We start from the raw sequence: 18,381 nt of genomic DNA, 5'->3' as shown, positions 1-18,381 counted from the left end.
ACCAAACCTAAACTATTTAACCAGCACTCCTGTCTCAAATGTCTTTCTGCTGTCAAGGAGGATTCTTCTCATGCCAGCATGAACAATCAAGCCTTAACACCTACCATTCATTCCAGCAGTGCTGATCTTTGGGATAACTGAGCACCTGAACTTCTTTATCAGCAGATCCAAGAGAGGCAAGTTCTCCAAGACTCTTTAGGAAAAGGCAAAGATTTCAAAAAGTCACAAATGCTTTGGCTGTAATTTTTCCTACCTTAATTCTCATCATCAGGAAAGAGAGTTAACAGAGAAGTAACTTTCCCTCACCAGGTAATAAAGAAAGCACCAAAGGGGACTCCGAAGCAGATAAGAAATGTAGTTACAGAACATCCACCTTGAGGCCTCACCATTCAAAGAGCAAAAGGGGCCCACAGAATGTAAGAGGACTCCTGTAAAGACATTAGGTTTCCGATCACTGATAAGCAACTAGCCTGTTCTCACAAGGGCAGAGAACAGGAGGTAGGAAGAAAACAGCAAAGGTGGAGATGGGTAATATTGCACACGCACCTCCACAGATACTAAAGTAACACAAACAAACAGACTAAAATTTCTTAACAGCACAAGCATTTCTTACATCTCTAGTCAATAAATTTGGACTAAGGCTAGTCCAATGCTAGCAATGATCACCTTGCCCTGTAAAGGAAAGCGTATCAATGATACTTCTTTCGGGGACAAGTAGGACAAGTCTATGGTCATCAAGTGTTACAAGTCCTTCATACAACACACGAAAAAGGCCAAAGTGGGCACAAGAAGTTCTCCAGCCTGTATGCAATAACAAAATCACAAACGTGGATATTGCTCAAAGACAAACATGCAATAACTCAAATGTATCCAAGCTAGAGAAAGAAACAAAAGAAAAAACAGTGAGATTTTAAAAAAGCACTTGTTTGAGGCCTATATTAAAATATAGGGGCTCTAAAACAAGTGTTAAAGATAACTGCACTGACATAGTTAAAAAATTTAGTCTGACTAGCTAAGGAAAAACTACAAAAACTTCACTAACACTGCTTTTCCAAGTTAGCTGCTACATTCAAACTTCAGGGTCATAAAGAACTATTAAGATAACTACACTGACATCTATAAATAGAACAGAAAACATTTTATCCACAACTCCTGCATCAAGCTCATAACCATTCATTATACAGTGTTTATAAAAATAATTGAGTTCAAATGCGAGTTATATGCAAGTTATACCCCACACAACTTGCCTAACTATTCCTCTGGTAAGGCTTGTGGTCATTAGAGCTGCATCTTATGACTGATTTATTTTTTCCACTTTTTGCCATTTAAGTTATTAAGGCCTTCTTTGCTATAATCAAAAATCTTCTCAAAGTATTTCACAAATATCTACTAAAACATAGTCCTCTCTGTGGAAAAAGTTTTAAAACATTACAATGTAAAGGTGTACACTGATTAAATAAAACTTGCAGTAATCCTGACAACAGTTTTGATGGATCTATCTACTATTTAGTCCTTATTTGTAATACAGAGAAATTCTTTCCTGTAACAACTGACACTTCTACATCTATTTAGGAAGAGACGCTTAACTACCTCTAACCACCACCTTTTCCTGGAAAAGTTGCAGTCAGGAATACAATTCAGGGAGTTTTGGCATAGATAACAGTTTTGGCATAGATAACAGGTATAATGTAATACAAAACTAGCTTTTGCCACTATAGCTGATTTTGCTTATGGGGAAAGGAAGGAAGAGGAAGAAAAAAAGACTAGAATAAGCTATTCTAAAAGAACTGGTTTTGTTGGTATAAGCCATGGCTAAACACTCCACTCTCTGCTAAATTCAAGGGAGGCGGAAGAGGGGGGAAGAGTCACATCTTCCTAATATCTGATGCAGCTCTGGAACCCTTCCATAATCTCAAAGAAATCTAATAACTCTAAGAATCAAAGCAGAAAAACAGCTAGTAGAAAGCAGAGACTACTCTAAAAAAAGGGCTATGACAAGAAGTCCAGAAGTCTCAGCTAAACAGTACTCACAACTTTATGAAGAATAATTTTCGAAGAGGACTGAAGAGGCAGAAAACTCAGCTGAGACTAGTCTCCTCTGAATAAGTTAATAGGGCTGAATAGCTTTTTGAATGCAAACCCAGATTGCCATTTTTCCACCAAGTAGTCAACAATGACTAGCTCTGTACAAAATGTAGTTTCCTGCTCTCTGTTTGCACAAGAAGCTTTGATGCTCTGATTCCTATTTTAAAAGTCTAAAAATAACTTAATCTACATTCAGTACCCACAAATATCCAGAGCTAACATTCAAAGATCAATTTAAATAACTCAAATTTAGACAAGAAACTTTCTTTAAATCTCAAATTTAATTGCGTAAGAATTTGTAAAACTTAGCTCATAACCTGTGCTATTCCAACTTTAGTTTAAGTCAACTGATTTATAAATGACACAATCAAATTTATTGAAATTAAATTTGCCAAGGAAAAATAAGTTAATGTTCTTGCAATAGTTATTGAAAAGTGGTATTTAAGCACAAGTATCCTACTGAAATCAGAAATATCCAGAAATCAAATTAAGCAAACGCATAATGCTTGGCAACATAAAGAGACAAAGTTTAAGTGTTTTTCTTGGAGATGATTCTGACTTCAAAGAAACTTCAACGAGTGAAAGAGTGCAAGAGCAAAAAAGCACATGCAAAAGAGCATGCAAGTGTGGGGAAAAAAAAAAAAAAGACCTCCTGAATTTTGAATCTCGGGCTAGATTTTTGTGTCACATGAAAAAATGGTTCAAAGAAGTTACAGTTCTTCCCTTATCTACACATCAAGGTAAAAAGCACATGCACATTTCCCAAAGCTGTGATGGGGCTTTCATGTGGAAGTGTTTCAATATCTCATTTTTCTACTCAGAGAAAGTTTTGCTTTTTGACAATACCCTGTATGGGGTGGTGAGGCACTTCAAGGAAACACATGACAGTATAGAAAATGAACAGAACTGATCACAGCTAGGCTGTGAAGTTGTTTCAGTCCAAACAAGACGACTGCAAGTCCATGCATGCAACATTAATAGGAGTATCACAGTGGGGGAAAAAAAAGTAGTCAGAGTAACTAATTTGAGCAGAAAATAAAGAGCTTGTGTTTTACCAATTAAGTCAAATGACTGATTTAATTATTTCAAAAATCTGTACAATTTGAATGAAAAAAACAGAACAACCATCACATGAAAAATATTCTAGGTAGACTGGGGTATGGACTAGCAACATTTATTAAAAAGGTTACTTTTCCTCTCCACCTCTAAGCTGCTGAAGATGTAAGCAGTTCCTGCAGAGAATAAAGGGGAAATAAACAAAGAAAAAATATTTAAGAGCTGTTTGCTTTGAGCATATATTGCCCAATAAACAAACATATAATAATAAGCATACCAACGAAAGCATCATAAAAGTCTGAAACTGAAGTACCAGTTGAAAGATGGAGTTTTGAAAACATGTAGAACTTCAAGTCCTTAGCAGAATGTATTAATGCATTGTTTTTGAAGGTTATTTATCAATGCATTTCTCCCCAAAATAAGATTTGCTGTAATATTCTAGATACTGCTGGTATTTAATAAATAAGTTTACAGTCCATCAATATCTGACAAAATAAAATGGCATCCACTACAATGAGAATTATCATTAAAAGGCAGTAACCTGAAAAGAAATAATTTGCCTTCTTTCTGTATCATTCCTGTATTGGTTTAAGTTACAGGTCAACATACCACTTGCACAAACATGTACCTGTACAATTTTCAGTCACCCTTCAACCTATTTATTGTGACCACATGAACCAGCTCTTAGTTTCCTGCATTTATATACCTTAAAGGTAACAGTTTTTCTCAAACAGGAAAAGCTTGCTAATGCACCACATGACATCATCTATCCATTTCAATCCAAACTAACAAATGCCACTATTCATAACCCTGGCGTCATCCTTGACATTGAACAGTTCTCCTTTCACTATGCTGTCAGCAAAAATCTCTTCAATACCTTATCCATGCAATACTGCCTCAATGTCAGCTATGGAATTCCCCTCTCATCCAGTCTGAATTACTGTATATTCCTTTACTATCATATTATATAAGCTTTACATGCAGCACACCAAAATACAGCCATGTACCCTGCCCACTACAAGCGCTGCCTGAACACACCCTACTTTAAAAGACAGGCACATGGTTAAAGGAGATCATGCCCACTTCAAATAAATTGGTTATGGTTCCCTAGGCATTTCTAGTTCAAGTTTGCATATTCGGTTCTACAGCTGAAACTAAGCAGTCAGAGATCCAAATCAGAAAGCTTCTTCACTGAAGTGCTTTTCTAAGGAACTAATTTGAAAACATGCATTTTGTGCCCTTTTTTTTTAAAAACAGATTTTAGAAAGATCTGAGCCAGCAGCTTCCATTTGCACATTTTCAGAAAATACCTAATTCCACTTCAGTGTTTGTTTTTAAAATACCAAACTGTATGGTGGTAAGCGATAGACGTTTGTACTCTGTCATCTACTCCCTTTTACAAAGTCCACGGTATTTTAGTAAAAGAACATGAAGGAGGCAAGGCTAAGCATAACAGTCAAAAAATGTTCAAGTTGAGGTTGTGTACACCAAAGTAATGCATCCCCTTTTGAGCATCACAAAGCGACATCATTATATAGTCCAAAATTTTTTTTTCATACTGTACATTTTTCCACAACCTCAAAAGCTGCATTTTATATTTAGCACACATCTGTAAGACACAGTAAACCAGGCAAGACTTCACTGAAATCAGTCAGAAGACTGTTTCGTACAAAATATTCTGAAGGATGTGAAATAAGGCTATGCAATAAAAATAAGTACACTTGTACATTCAAAATAAAGTATGTGTGGTACTTAAGAAATATCATCTGTTTTAAGTATGGATAACTACATTTCAAGCTTTAGGCAGCTGTATATTTTAGATTTTTTTTTTTTTTTGGCAAATAAAGGCCTTCTTTATTCAGTAGCCATCGGTAAAAATTATCTTACATAAGTCCCTTGAATGGAGAACAGTAGCCCAGCTCCACCTATACTGAGTGAGTCAGGTGCCTTTTCAGTCAGGAAGTCTGCAGCAAACTTCGTAAGAAACCAGAAGAAAAGCAGAAAAAAGGAATCTGCGGTAAGTACACACCACATCAGGCCTGCGGCCGGGACTCTGATGAGGAGTGGACACAGTACTCTCAGTCTACACCTGTGTAATCCTGACATACACAGAAATGCATCAATTAACTTCACACATTCATCACACTTCATACGTCCCTTTCCTGACTTACTGCTTCATTACAATACCTCTGAAACGCTTCAGCATAACTGCACTCTTCCTAAAGAAATCCACAAAAGGCCTGCATAAGTTTACTTTGCAATGCATATAGATATGCCCTTATTATGAAAGGAAATACATTTATACAGACAGTTGCACAGATTCCAGCCTAGAATCTGAGCCTTATTTTTAAATCCTAAGACAGGATTTAGGGTTATTGGTTTTTTTTTTTTAAATTTCAATTCAAAATATAAAAATTTCTTAAAGAACAAAAGCTTTGTTGCATTAAATAAAAAAATAGGGACTTAATTTTCCAAAACCAGAATAATCTTAATAGATACCAAATACTTCCAGAAACAGTCTCAGACTTTTTTTTTTTTTTAAACATTACCAAAGAGATATTATTACTTAGTATTGTCGTTTCTGCAGGTTGTTTTATAAGGACATAAAGCTTGATAATATACCATATAACCATTAAATCTGAATTATTCTGTTTTGCAGGAAAACAGTAATTAGATGTTTTTAAATAGTTATTTGAATTTTTTTTAATAAATAGATTAATATTCTAAAACAAAAAGCCTGATAAGAGCCATTAATATCTAAATAGATTTAAATCTCTATTCCCATTAAGGACACTTTTCCCTAAAAGCAAAATCTCACACAACATTTCGAACAGTAGATGAAAACGGCACATTAAGAATCAAGCCATGTTGTTACTGTAGCAACAGTGATTTCTGGTAGCCATTTTCTTTTCAGCTTTAACGCTGTTCCAATGCCAACAGTTCTTACTGCAATCTCTGTTTAAACCCAAAGGCGGCAAACTGCTCAACAGCTTTCTCTCTAGCCACATACTCTAACATACCTCCTTCTACACCATTTTCTTTAGTTGAATGTCCTTACCTAATAGTATTCTCTAATGCTGTATTCCCTTGGCTTTCAGTTTACACAAGTGAACTGCAGTTCACTTTTTTTAAAACCTTACACTTAGGATGCTAAGCTGTTTGCAGTACACTGGGAGAGAAGTACAGCAGTATGGGAATTATTTTAACTTACAGTCTATAAAAGCACAGTCCAATACAAGATTACCTATGTAGCAGGCTTATATCCTTGGTCATTACATCAAGAAAGCAGCCACAGAATATCCCATCTCAGATCAGAAATTACAGAGTCAAAGCAGTGCTGTAGCCAAAAGCAATTTCTTACTAGATTCACATCTCTTTGCATTTTCTGTATTTAGAAATCTGATTTAAGACAGAAATGCCATACACAGTTTAACTCCTCTGCAGTTTTTTGTAATCTTAAAAACACCACCAATTTAAACACTTTCCTGGCTTTAAGCCTGCACTGCAGTTTTTAGAAAAGGGGGAGCCTAAAATCCTACAGCTCAAAATTAGTGATAAACGGCACTATTTTTTTTCTTTAAAAAAAGTTCTCCTTTCTTGAATTAGGAGAATTTGAGAGAAAACAATGGGAAGGGGAGGAGGGACACCAACAGGCAAGTGAAATATATACTTCATAGAAGCGATGCAAGAAAAGATTAAACTGGTATTTCTAAAAGTCATCTACAAGAATTTAGCATATAAGAACTCCTACAAAACAGGATCCTAAGTCCAAATTCAGTTCCTCACGAGTTTGTTCTAGTTGAACAGTTAGCTATGCTGGGATCACGAGCTCTAATGCCTCCTGTCATCCATCTAGACAGCATTTCTGACACTTCCCTTAGACCATGACAGGAATGGGAAACTCATGTTAATAGCCTCAAAGGAAGTACATCTTCTACACATGTGAAAATGAGAAGTCTTCAGAAAATTTTTATTGGATTCTACACACTTGTAAGTTTTATAGAAATATTTTAAAAATCACGCTTATAAACCATCACAGCTAGTACAGATTCCACATGCAAAGCCAGTTACTTAAGCTTAAAATAAAGGTAGGTTTATGCTGAACTGTGAATTGGTATGGCTGAGAGATGTTTTATCCCAAAGATAGTAACCTCTGGCAGAAGATGGGGTAGGCATTCTGGGGCATTAGCATCTTTGAACACCACAGCTAACTGCAAAAGAGCCCAAGTATCAGAAGAGTAAACTGTCACTATAATGAATGTTCCAGTATGAAGAAAACAACCATCTAAAATTATAATCTAATAAATAAAATACAGTATTACTTTAACACCAGTGCGGCAATAATTTTGTTCAAATAAAATATACTTTTTTTTTTTTTAAACACAATAAGACTCTACTACTGCTTATCAGATTTGAAGAGGAGCTACAGAATTCTTTGTTTTCTCTCAAACGCAATTGGGTTTGTATACATGTTATTCCTTATAATATGAAAGACCATGCTGGGGACTCAAACATACATACTAGTAATGTAAAACTTTTTTTTTTCCCATTTTGCAGGAGCCCACTTCTTGGTGGCAGAGGATTGCTTTCTGGTGATGGGGGAAAGTTAGAGTACGCTGCCAGCTCTGTCACCTTAATACATGTTGAATATGTTTTTTAAAATAAGCAAAAATCCACTCCTCGTTGAGGTCCTTTATGTTTATTCTTGGTTTGATGGTACTTTTAAGCTTCCAACATTGCCTATTGCCTGCACAGACAGGTATAAAATATTGCCTACTTTATTAAGCTGTAGCAATGCAACATCATTATATCAATTGAGTTTATTTTTATATCTTTATGCTAGAGAGCTGCACTAGGGTTTTTTTTCTTTTATAAAAACAACCCACATCTCATAACCCAGGTTACACTACCACACCTGTGCAAGCAAACCAGGGCAAGTGTCTCCAAATACCTGCTTGAAATGTAACCAGAAACCACTAGTTATGGTTTTTAAAGCTCCACCACACCAGCCACACTTGTCCAGCACCAGAGCTGTACATCAACTCTGATATAACATCCACGTTTAATTAGCAAGCTCCTATTCATAGTCCTTGTGTTCAGAAGTGCTATTAACACTTTCATTTAATTCATCCTCATACATAACTGCTTCCCGTAGTATAATTTCCTACTGGTTTGTAACACTACTAAGCTTTTAATCAAAATTATTCTATGGAAAACATTTTGCTATGAAGCAGATATTCCCAACATCTATTGCAAGGTCTCTCTAGCTAAGTTTTGCAGTACCTTGAGGTCTATTTCCTACACTGTGTTCATTAAACTTCTGTGGAGTCTCTACATGGGATTACAAGAAAGTACAGGAGTCCTAGGCAGGCTTCACTGCAAGATTAGGGTTTCAGTAATCCTTCCCTCTTAGCATTTGCATCCTCTAAATATTTGTGGACTCTGTTCCACTATTCATTTCCTTTTGCTTAGTCGTCACTTCAGCAAAAGCCTTATATCTTTGGTTCTTTTAGTTACTATTTAAATTATTTCTTCCTAGCATATGAGAAACAATGGATAAATTCACTCCTTCCAAATTGCAGGTATGTTTTAGTATTATAATATCCAGAACCGAACATAGGATTTCAGGTGTAAGCATGCAATGTACCATAGAGACTTATGTCTCTTCATTTGCATACATATAGTACATATACTTTTTCTGCTGCCATGTCATATATGCAAATATGCATCTTCTGGTCTAGTTTCCACTAGCTATATATAATGATACGTAACCATAACTAATAAAACTGAGCAGGACGTACATGTTCTAACAAATATATCCAAGGGTCATAACATACCTGCCATGCCATGTAATGGGATATATTTTCTGTTATGTACTGAGTGTCTGACCACCTGATCTCCACCTTCCTACATATTCCATTTTGGTCACATGACACTGCTACTCTTACGAAATACTGATCTTATGATAAAAACACTGACATTTCCATCATATGATGAATTATGGTACTGAATGACACTGGTTCTGGTTACAGAGAACATCCCCTGGCACCCCCACAGTGAAGCTGGAAGACTTTTCGAAAAGATGACAGTGAGAAGCAAGCCACAAGTTATTCTCATCTGTACATATCCAGCCCACAGGCTGCAAATTAGGCACCTAATCTAGTGGGGAGCTTAGTAATAGATGCTTGTTTGTCAGTGCTTTAGCATTTGATCTTTTAAGTTCAGTTTTCCTGACCAAAAACAGATTTCCCAACCAAAACTTCAAAAATAACTTAAGAAACAGACATCTATCCTAAGCATATTTCATATGCTCTATATTAGATTATGGAGAGGGCACAAAAGAACTGAATCTACATTAGCTAAGGTTGTATAAAATCAAGAGTAGGAAATAAAGATCATTTGGTACAAGTTGCTCCTATAATGACTCAATTTCAGAATATAGACACGAAAGACAGGTTTTGAACCGAGACAAAGAAATGTTTGTGTTTCACACCCTCCCTTACACATGACACTAAGACAGAAATACTTTCTTCTGGCAAGTAAACGGTTGACCTTATTTTCGCCAAGTGGTCTGAACTTTGAATATTCTTGAAACTAATGAGAGTGAGCCCTCAAGATTAAAGAAACTTTGTCGCAGATCTTGACCATTCACAGTTAAGGGGAAAAAAAAAAAAGCCAAAGTCAACACAGGTTCTGTGCATACCCATAGGCCCATAAACAGGGTTGATTATTTGATTGTTGACTGGCCCCAACTGCTTAGATCATCATTTGAAATTCTGTAATCCTACCAGCTGAGATTTTCAAGGTTAGCTCAAGTATTTCATCTTTATTTTCAGCCGGAGCACTGAAGAAATGATAATCAATGCTGAATATTTACAGAATATCTCAGAAAATGAATTCTTCTGGTTTAAATGGTTTAAAGGAGAGAGAGAAGCTTTTGACAAAGTTCATGGACAACATATAGGAGCATATATACCAAAGCAATTCTGACAAAAAGTATTCAGAATTGACTCACTTCCTATTTATTCAATTTTTAAAATTGAAAATGAAATACGAACCAAGAATAATCTCCTGAACTCTGCTAAAAGTATGGAAATACATAAGGTATTACTACAAATTTCATTTAAAAAAGAACCTCTCTTTACCAGTAGATTAACAGGACTAAGGAAAAGTCAAAGAACAAACAAAACAAAATCAAGGGTGTGACACCAAAGAATAGGCCAACTTCTCCAAAACTTGACTTAAGAATACTCTAACATACCTTATATTTGAATACATTTAAAACCACCAAAAAGTTACCGGGAATTTACAATATTTAGATGAAAACAATTTGGTATTTGTATCTTTTTAATTCTTTACGAGGCATAGGCTGTCAAAAAACATTCAAATTTGTACTGAAGACAAGAAAAAGCAATGGGTCTTTTTTACTAAGGGGGGATACTCTATTAGAAACAGGTGAGAAATTTGAATAAAAAAGTATTGGTGACAGAAGTTCATGCTTCATAGTAGCACTTCAAAAATTATGTATTCTTTCAAATAAGCTGTTGATTTTAACATCATGCAGCTTTTTAGTTTTTGGATGCTAAAATCTCCTTTAAGACCAGTAAGGAAGGCTAATGAATCAATAGTGACAGAAAAAGACAAAGAGAAGGACAGTCTTAAGCACATAAACTTTTTCCTAAAGAAAGCCATCTGAAAGTGGTGTTCCAGGAGATGCCTTAAAAGGTACATTTTCCTTCACATTTTGAACAAAGTCACCCAGGGCCCTAGTATTAACATTATTAAGTTGGGAGAAGACTTTGCTTTACCAGGATCACAAAAAACACACCGCCAAGGATCACTTTTATAATTTTCCCTCCTAGATATTTATATCCCTTGAAAATATGCCTTGCCATGCTTCAGGAGCAGCTCACAAAAATGGACCTAAAGCCAAGTTAACTTGAAATACATAAAATAGAATTTCATTTAAAACAATGCCCAGCATCCTAAATATCAAAATAATGACCTGGTAGAAGTCAAACAAAAAACATTTTTCTCTAAGTGGCTTAACAGACAAAACAACTCATCATAATTAACACTCAAACTGCATTAAAAAAATTTCAGCTGAGTACTGAGTACTGTCGTACTTTCTATGCAAAAGTGTAAACCCATCCCTCAAATTCCCTGATACAGTTGGATTCCTGAACAGACTACAGAACCTGGATGTCTTGATTTTACTAAAAGTTAATACATTACTCTTGATACAGCCTTAATTTAGACCTGCATATTTTGTTCCATAACACAATACTCTTACAGTGGAAAATAAACAAATTTAAATTGTTTCTCTCTACATAAGTGTCTTTAAAAATTTATCCAAATAGGTAAGCAAAGGGAGACACACATACACCACACACAACTCCCACAATGATGAACTATAACATCTCAGATTTATTTATTTTTTTTTTGGTCATAAAGCCTTGCTAAACTACTTCTTGCATATCTTCTCCTCTGCTTAACTGTGCTTATACTTCTCTGGACTGAAAAATGGAAGCCAAACTCAAGTTGTTGTTTTGAGGGTTGGACCAGATTATCTCCAGAGGTCCCTTCCAACCTTAACTATTCTTTCATTTTTAATAACTAAACTTCCAAATCCATTTATCTCAAGCCAAATAAACTTTACAGAATTCTACATCAAGAGCAGAGGTGCAGAACACAGAAAAGGCAAACTTCACAATCCCTGCTACCCCAGCTAGACATATAAAGAATCATCTGTTTTCAAAAACAGTCTCTTTCTAGGAGGCTGCTGACACTTTTTTCTCTTGGAGGATTAAAATGGAACAGCTTTTCTTCTTTTGGACATTTCTAAAAATGATTTATTGATGTACCTGTATGGCATTTTTGAAAATAGTATGACATTTTAGGAACTCAAATGGTTTATCCCAAGCATCATTTCTATTTTTGGTTCTTTCCCTTGTGCAGAAATATGTTATGCCTGTTAATGCCCATTATTGCTGGTACAATGGTGAAAAGCAGCAGCAGCTTGCAATCATAGCAGAATGACAGTCCAAGAAAAGAGTTTTTCTGGACAAGCTGTTTCTCATCCACTCCAATCCTCTGATACTAGTACATGCCAGCAAAAGAAACGGATCTCTAATCCAACAAGTGTCCGCTACAGCTTCCTGCCATAGGTATAGCAGTGAAAAATCATACTGAACTTAGCTGTAAGTCTCACCATCTAGAAAGTTTGAGCAGAGCAGGAGCTTATAGTTCACAGAAACACAGCACTGAACACCAGTGATGTACGTTATTTCAGAGAACTAACAAAAGAAAAAGTCTGTGAGAATTCCTGCTAAAGTAGTTCATCAACAAGCCTACCACTTCTCATCATAACATCTGTTGCTCTATTGCTGAAAGCATTCAAGGCTTTATAAGGACACAGAAAAAAGACAATCACTATCCCCAAGCACTTGCAAGCTAGCAAGTCAGACGAAACAAACCTTTGGAGGGTTCTCCAAAGCAAAGATGGAGAAAGAACATACAACATACACTCTAGGTTGTCAAAGCCGTATCTACAGTCATTTTTGCTTCACGCACCACACAACCTTTCCACCTCAGTTTTGTCAGCATTTCAGTTCAGTTTGTATTTTTAGACATGCAAACTCTATCCTCTCCCATTCTGCAATTGCTCCAAAACCCACACCTTTTTTCTTCACAACTAATCTGGGTAATTCACCATCATATGCCCTCAAGCTTATCTTTCCCTCCCCCCTCCCCAAAAGAAAACCATCACAGCATAATATTTTTTCTCTGTTAATGGATACCTAAGTAGGGGGCACTATCTAATTGGTATTTTGTTTTCAATTTCACAAAAGATTAAACACTTAAAAATAACTTCAGAGTTCTAGTATACCTTTATTATAATTTTTATAACGCAGTTTTCATTAAGGCAACAGGTTCTCAGTTTTCAAAGGGCTGCTCAAGAACAGAAAAGACTGAATGATTTCACTGATTTGGGGGGGGGGGGGAGGAACCAGGAACTAAGCAGACGAGGACAAAGTACCCACTTCACTGTGGGAGAGAACTGGGAGAAGCCAGCTGCAAAACTATCACTTCCCACTCACAGTGATAGCACATACAAACAGGGATACAATCAAGACTTTCTCACAGAAGATGCACTCATAACAGCTCTGGTATTAAAACAACAAAAAACAGCACTCTTGTGTGAAGAAACAAAGTTATTTATACCGGAACTTCTCTGGCAAAGGCTGTCCTCTGTTAAAGAAATATTATATTTTTCTAATGCAAAGTCAGTTTACTGTAACAATATAAAAAGCTTTGGAAAAAACAATGCCATTCTCCCCCCGCCCCCAGCCAGTTATCACAGGGGTAAAACAGGAGCCAGAGTCTTTCATGAAGGTTCCCAAGAGCATGCATAACAATACACACTTTTTTATAAACAAAGTAATTATAAACATTTAAATAACCAACAACCATCATTTTACCAGTGTGGGCAAACTTTTAGGACATAACTATTATGAAGTTTCTACCTCTTATGGCTGAAAAATATAAATTTGGAAAATAAAGTTAATATTAGAGACAGCTTCTGAAACCTTACACAGCCACAAAGCTTCTGTTCATTCTTACATTTGAAGATAAAGAAAAGCTATCATCAATAACCACTGCAGGCATTTTCAAGAAGTACTCAAGAGTTATTTCAGATTGATAGTGCTACTAGAAAAGCTGAGTGGAATCAGAAGAAAATAGTAGAAATATTCAGAAGACAGCTACTCTAGCAGACAAATCCTGAACAAAAAAAAAAGCCAACAACAACAAAAAATTCAAGCATGCAACCTACCAGCCAGAATACTCTAGGAAGAGCAGAGAGTGGAGGAGAAAAAAAAAAAAAAAAGGAAGAAGAAGAAGAAAAAAAGCCTCCCACCCATCACCCCCACCGATTGCATCCAGACAAGAAACAGATACCCACCACTTCCTACCAGCAGCAGCAAGGAGCAGTTTCAGAACCACCACGCTTTAGAAGCACATGCAAGTCACAGAGCTTTCCAAAAGTAGTCCCCCAGCCCCCTGTTATACTCCCTTACTGGAAAGAAACCCTAAGTGGAAATCCCACCACTGTGCCTATGAAGGGGCCACACTGGGAAGGTAGCTGGGTAAAGCACAACTCATACTATCAAGGCACCAAAAGAATAGTCCATGAATAGGCAGGAAAGAGGGATTCACTAATACTTTTCAACATTACAATGGTCACTCTTGTTAAGGAGTTCATTGTTTCTTCCACTCTTAAAAATATTAAAAATAAAAACAAAACAAAAAAAAACCCTGCCCAACACAGGTAAAAGCTTGTAAATTATGTTTGTAAAGGTAAATTACATAAGATGTATAACTTGCATATTGTTTGGCTTATGTTCAATCACCTTAGTTGTGGAAAGTATTTTTCACAAGGGAAAGCTAGCAGATGGCCCAGAAAACAGGGAAAATTATGATGATCTCGATTCCTGTCTTCAGCTAAAATTGGACAAACCTATAAATGCACCTGTCCTTCCAACCTGTTTTCCAATAAGCATCCTTTCCCCCCCAGTTGCATTTGAAAGACTGTAATATTACAAAGTAAAGATTTAAGGCAAAAAAAAAAAAAATATATATATATATATAAAAAAAAACCGATTTAAATGCTTCATAAAATAATGACTCTTTATAAAAAAGATGGTTGCAAATATCACAGACTCAATTTTCTGCTTTTTTTAAATCACTCAAAAAAGAGTAAGACTGCAACTTAAAAAAAAAAAGTTTTGAAGTATGGCAAGTATCTAACTTGCAGTGTTAGGCATACTCAAAACAGTTACCACACACTTGTGCTAGGCCTGAAATATTCTGAAGTTCAGCAGCCTGACCTTTATTCTGATTTGAGTACGAACTTCACATCCTCTGGATTAAGTTTCAAAAAATACTGAATTACTAAATACCCCACTAGCCTTCAACTAGTCAATTATATGTAAGATTAAGCACTCAGTATTAATCAATAAACGTCAACAAGAGCTCTACCATTTCCAGTAGCTGGATTTAGTCACTCCTAAAAAATGGCAATTCCCATATCAACAGTATTACAGTTGCATCAATTTGAGTCCAAGTTCTCTATATTACCAAGTTTGCAAAGAAATATTAATTCAGTCAGTTAATATTTAGTGTAACAAAACCAAAAATGCATACTCACTGTTAAGCCACTGTCTTCCCCCCTTTAACCTCATTGGCAACCTAAGGGCATTGCTGCAACATTTTATCACCATAACAGCTGCTGTATAGAGTTGAACAGTGAAAGAAGTGGAGCACAACAACTAGATCTTCATTTTTATTTGGATTACTTTACGCTTACTTTTAAATTTAAAAAAAGTTCTCTCTCCTTCAATGAGCCAACACCATTTAAGGGTAAATACTATTGAGCTCTGGATAGAATTCTTATCAAGATGAAATACTACATTGCACTGCATACCAGGCAACATGATTAATCCTATAATATTGTTTTCAATTTTTTTGAAAAAAACACACATTAGAAGTCTACACAGAGTAATTAATTAGATGGTCTTTCTTGACAGACAGCTGTGATTTGAGCATCAAATTAAATCTTGCCCAAACATTATTATTGTAGTTTCAGGTCCATTTCAGACAATTTTTAAATAATCAAGGAAATCAGTGACTATTTCACATCCTTGTATATCAAAGAAAGAGGAGCCTTCCTACAGTTCAGTAAGCAATGTAGGCATGACTGTTCTTCCATCACCGCTTGGGTGAATGGCTGCTATAATCGACACAAGTTTTGATTTAAGGACACAAGGTATTCGAGCATGAAAGTGTTTTGTTTGTTTGCTTTTTTTTTTTTTTAAGCTAAGCATGAAAAGGATATTCTTTCTTGATACCACACAGAATCCTTTAGCAGTCTAGTAGCATCTTTATGAATATCAGCCAAAATGACCAATATCCACAACTTCCTTGGGTAGGTTAAATTCTTCCTTCAGCAGCTACATGAAGCTTGTATCAACATTAAAAAAGAAGTAGCAAGGAAGAATGTTTACTATCAAAAAATCAGCTTATATTTAGAGTGCTCAGAAAGATTAATAAACATATTTTCAGAGCAGAAGGACTTGCTTTAGCTTATTTTAGCAGGAATTTCTTTACACACTGAAGTTGTGTATCCTCAGTTGAAAGAATCATGCTTTGAAGGCTATGCCAACTTATATCAGTTTAAAAGTCAATTTAAGTGAGCGCAGCTTTGTTCAGATATAACCTATTTTTACTAAATGATTTTCTTCCATGATCTCTGAATGCACAGTGCAATACATTAAACTTAGGAGCACAGAGGAAACCAATCTGGCTCAAAATAACCATAATATTAGAATAGCCCCCTAGGTATAAAAAGGAAAGATGGGAATTAAAAAAAAAAAAAAAAAAAAAACCTTAACAAACAGTCCTCTAACAACTGCATCATTTGAACACTGTTGAAGAAAACAAATTGTTTTAGAATGTAAAAACACAATGAAAGCGAGTTCCAGACTAGCCAAACAAACATGGCCAATCAGTAACTGTTCAAAGAACTTTCATTCAAACCAACCTCACATGAAACTGCAAGAAAAGTGTCACACAACTACATTACATTTTTTCCCAATTTTGAATTCTCTGATCTACTGCAAGCTGTTAAAAAGCCTGAAAGTGAACATTCTCTCTTCAGTTCTGTTTTCTCCAGAAACGACTTAAGATGGCTTGAAGAAGGGGGGGGGGAGAAAAAGCATACGCGCTAACAGGTTCTGTAAATACATACAAGCATAAGCACAAACTATTCCATAAAAAATTCCACTGACAACCCTTTAATTCAGTATCCATATTGAAATTCGGCCTACACTGTTATTTTAAAGTGGAAGACATTGCCATTATTGTTTAACATCCTGTTTATTCAATTGCTGATGCTCCCGTTTCAATCAATTGTTGCTCTACTAAATAAGCTTCCAAGGATGCTCCAAGTCATCAGTGCCTTTCTTCTGACTAGCCAGGTCACCTATTCAGATTTCAAGACAGTAGCATTCTCTTCTAGCAATCACTCAAGAACTTTCATACACTTTCTCAGGCATACACCTTCTAGTGCTACACAGTATAAAACAGTTGTTGGGCTTAATGAGATTGCAAAAAAAAAATTGGTACAATGATGATACCACCTTTTTAAACATAATAGAACACCATACAGATCAGGGAAAACAAAAGGAAAATGAAGAAAAGTTTCTCTGGAAAAATTAGTAACCTTTCCCCCCATCCCTCATATGAATCCTATTCCTTGGATAACTTTTTTTTTTTTTTTAAATAGCAGTCAATTTGATTGAATGCTAGATGTTGAAAGAAGCATCTTAACACAGTTTTTTGAAGATTGTTTCCTTCAAATCTGGTTATAACTCATGTATAACTCTGCACCACATCCCCCTGCAGTCTTATTAGACAGGTTTGCAACATCAGCTTTGATAATAAGTCAGTGTAATAGGATTGTCACACTGCACCGCTCCTCCATGCACTCTATTTAAACTCCTCTCCAATAAGGCAATTGCTGCATTCTCTCTGCATCTAAGTGACCCATTAAAAGCTTCTCAAAAATCTATTTTGTATTGTGAAATCAGTCCATTTACTCCGCCATCAAGTTACCTGCCCTGCACAAGTCAGGTAGGGAAGACTCTTACACAGAAGAATCTCATTAATTTGCCAAAACTCTCAGACACCTGTGAGGAATCTTTTATTCATAAATTTGTTTTATAATTTGAATTAGAAGTTATTTTGCAACTTTTATAGAAATATAATGTATTGCACAGACTTCTCAATCAAATATAAAATTTCATGGTGGAATTCCAGAGATGCTTATCAACGTCTTAGAGCGTTTGTCCCATGTGTTAATTCATTAATCTATACAACATGAAATGGCTTCTTACTCTGAATCTGGTGCACATTCATTTCCATATGCGTCTCAAAGCTAAGTTCCACGACACAACCTTCATAATTAAGTTACGTGCTAGAGGAGGGGGAAAAATGTCAGAATATCACTGCAAGTGAAATTTGGTTAAAAGGCTGGACTTCTACAACACCGATGGAAACCTATTTTGGTACATCTTATTTGTTTTTTATTACCATCATGACTTGTCAGTTTATAGTCCATATTACCACAAGTTTTCTCAATAGACTAAAGGTTATGTATAAGCCCTCTGAAGAAAGAAAACT

At 35.7% G+C, this 18,381-nt stretch overlaps 1 protein-coding gene across 8 annotated transcripts in view; it reads right to left on the bottom strand.

Annotated features, from left to right (window-relative positions):
- Nucleotides 1–18,381, bottom strand: part of ZNF644 (zinc finger protein 644) — a 57,082-nt gene that overhangs the window by 37,362 nt on the left and 1,339 nt on the right. The window contains exon 1 of one of the 8 annotated variants that reach the window (XM_067300948.1): nt 105–163. The exons of the other annotated variants lie outside the window; for them this stretch is intronic. The gene's annotated coding sequence lies outside the window, so the exon portion shown is untranslated. Of the gene's footprint in view, nt 1–104; nt 164–18,381 lie in introns of those variants that run through there. 8 annotated transcript variants of the gene reach the window in all.

The sequence above is a fragment of the Apteryx mantelli genome, chromosome 8, assembly GCF_036417845.1.
Source record: "Apteryx mantelli isolate bAptMan1 chromosome 8, bAptMan1.hap1, whole genome shotgun sequence".
Taxonomy (NCBI): Eukaryota; Metazoa; Chordata; class Aves; order Apterygiformes; family Apterygidae; genus Apteryx; species Apteryx mantelli.
Note: the sequence above shows the minus strand (reverse complement) of the source record. Positions and strands in the feature narration are given on the sequence as shown.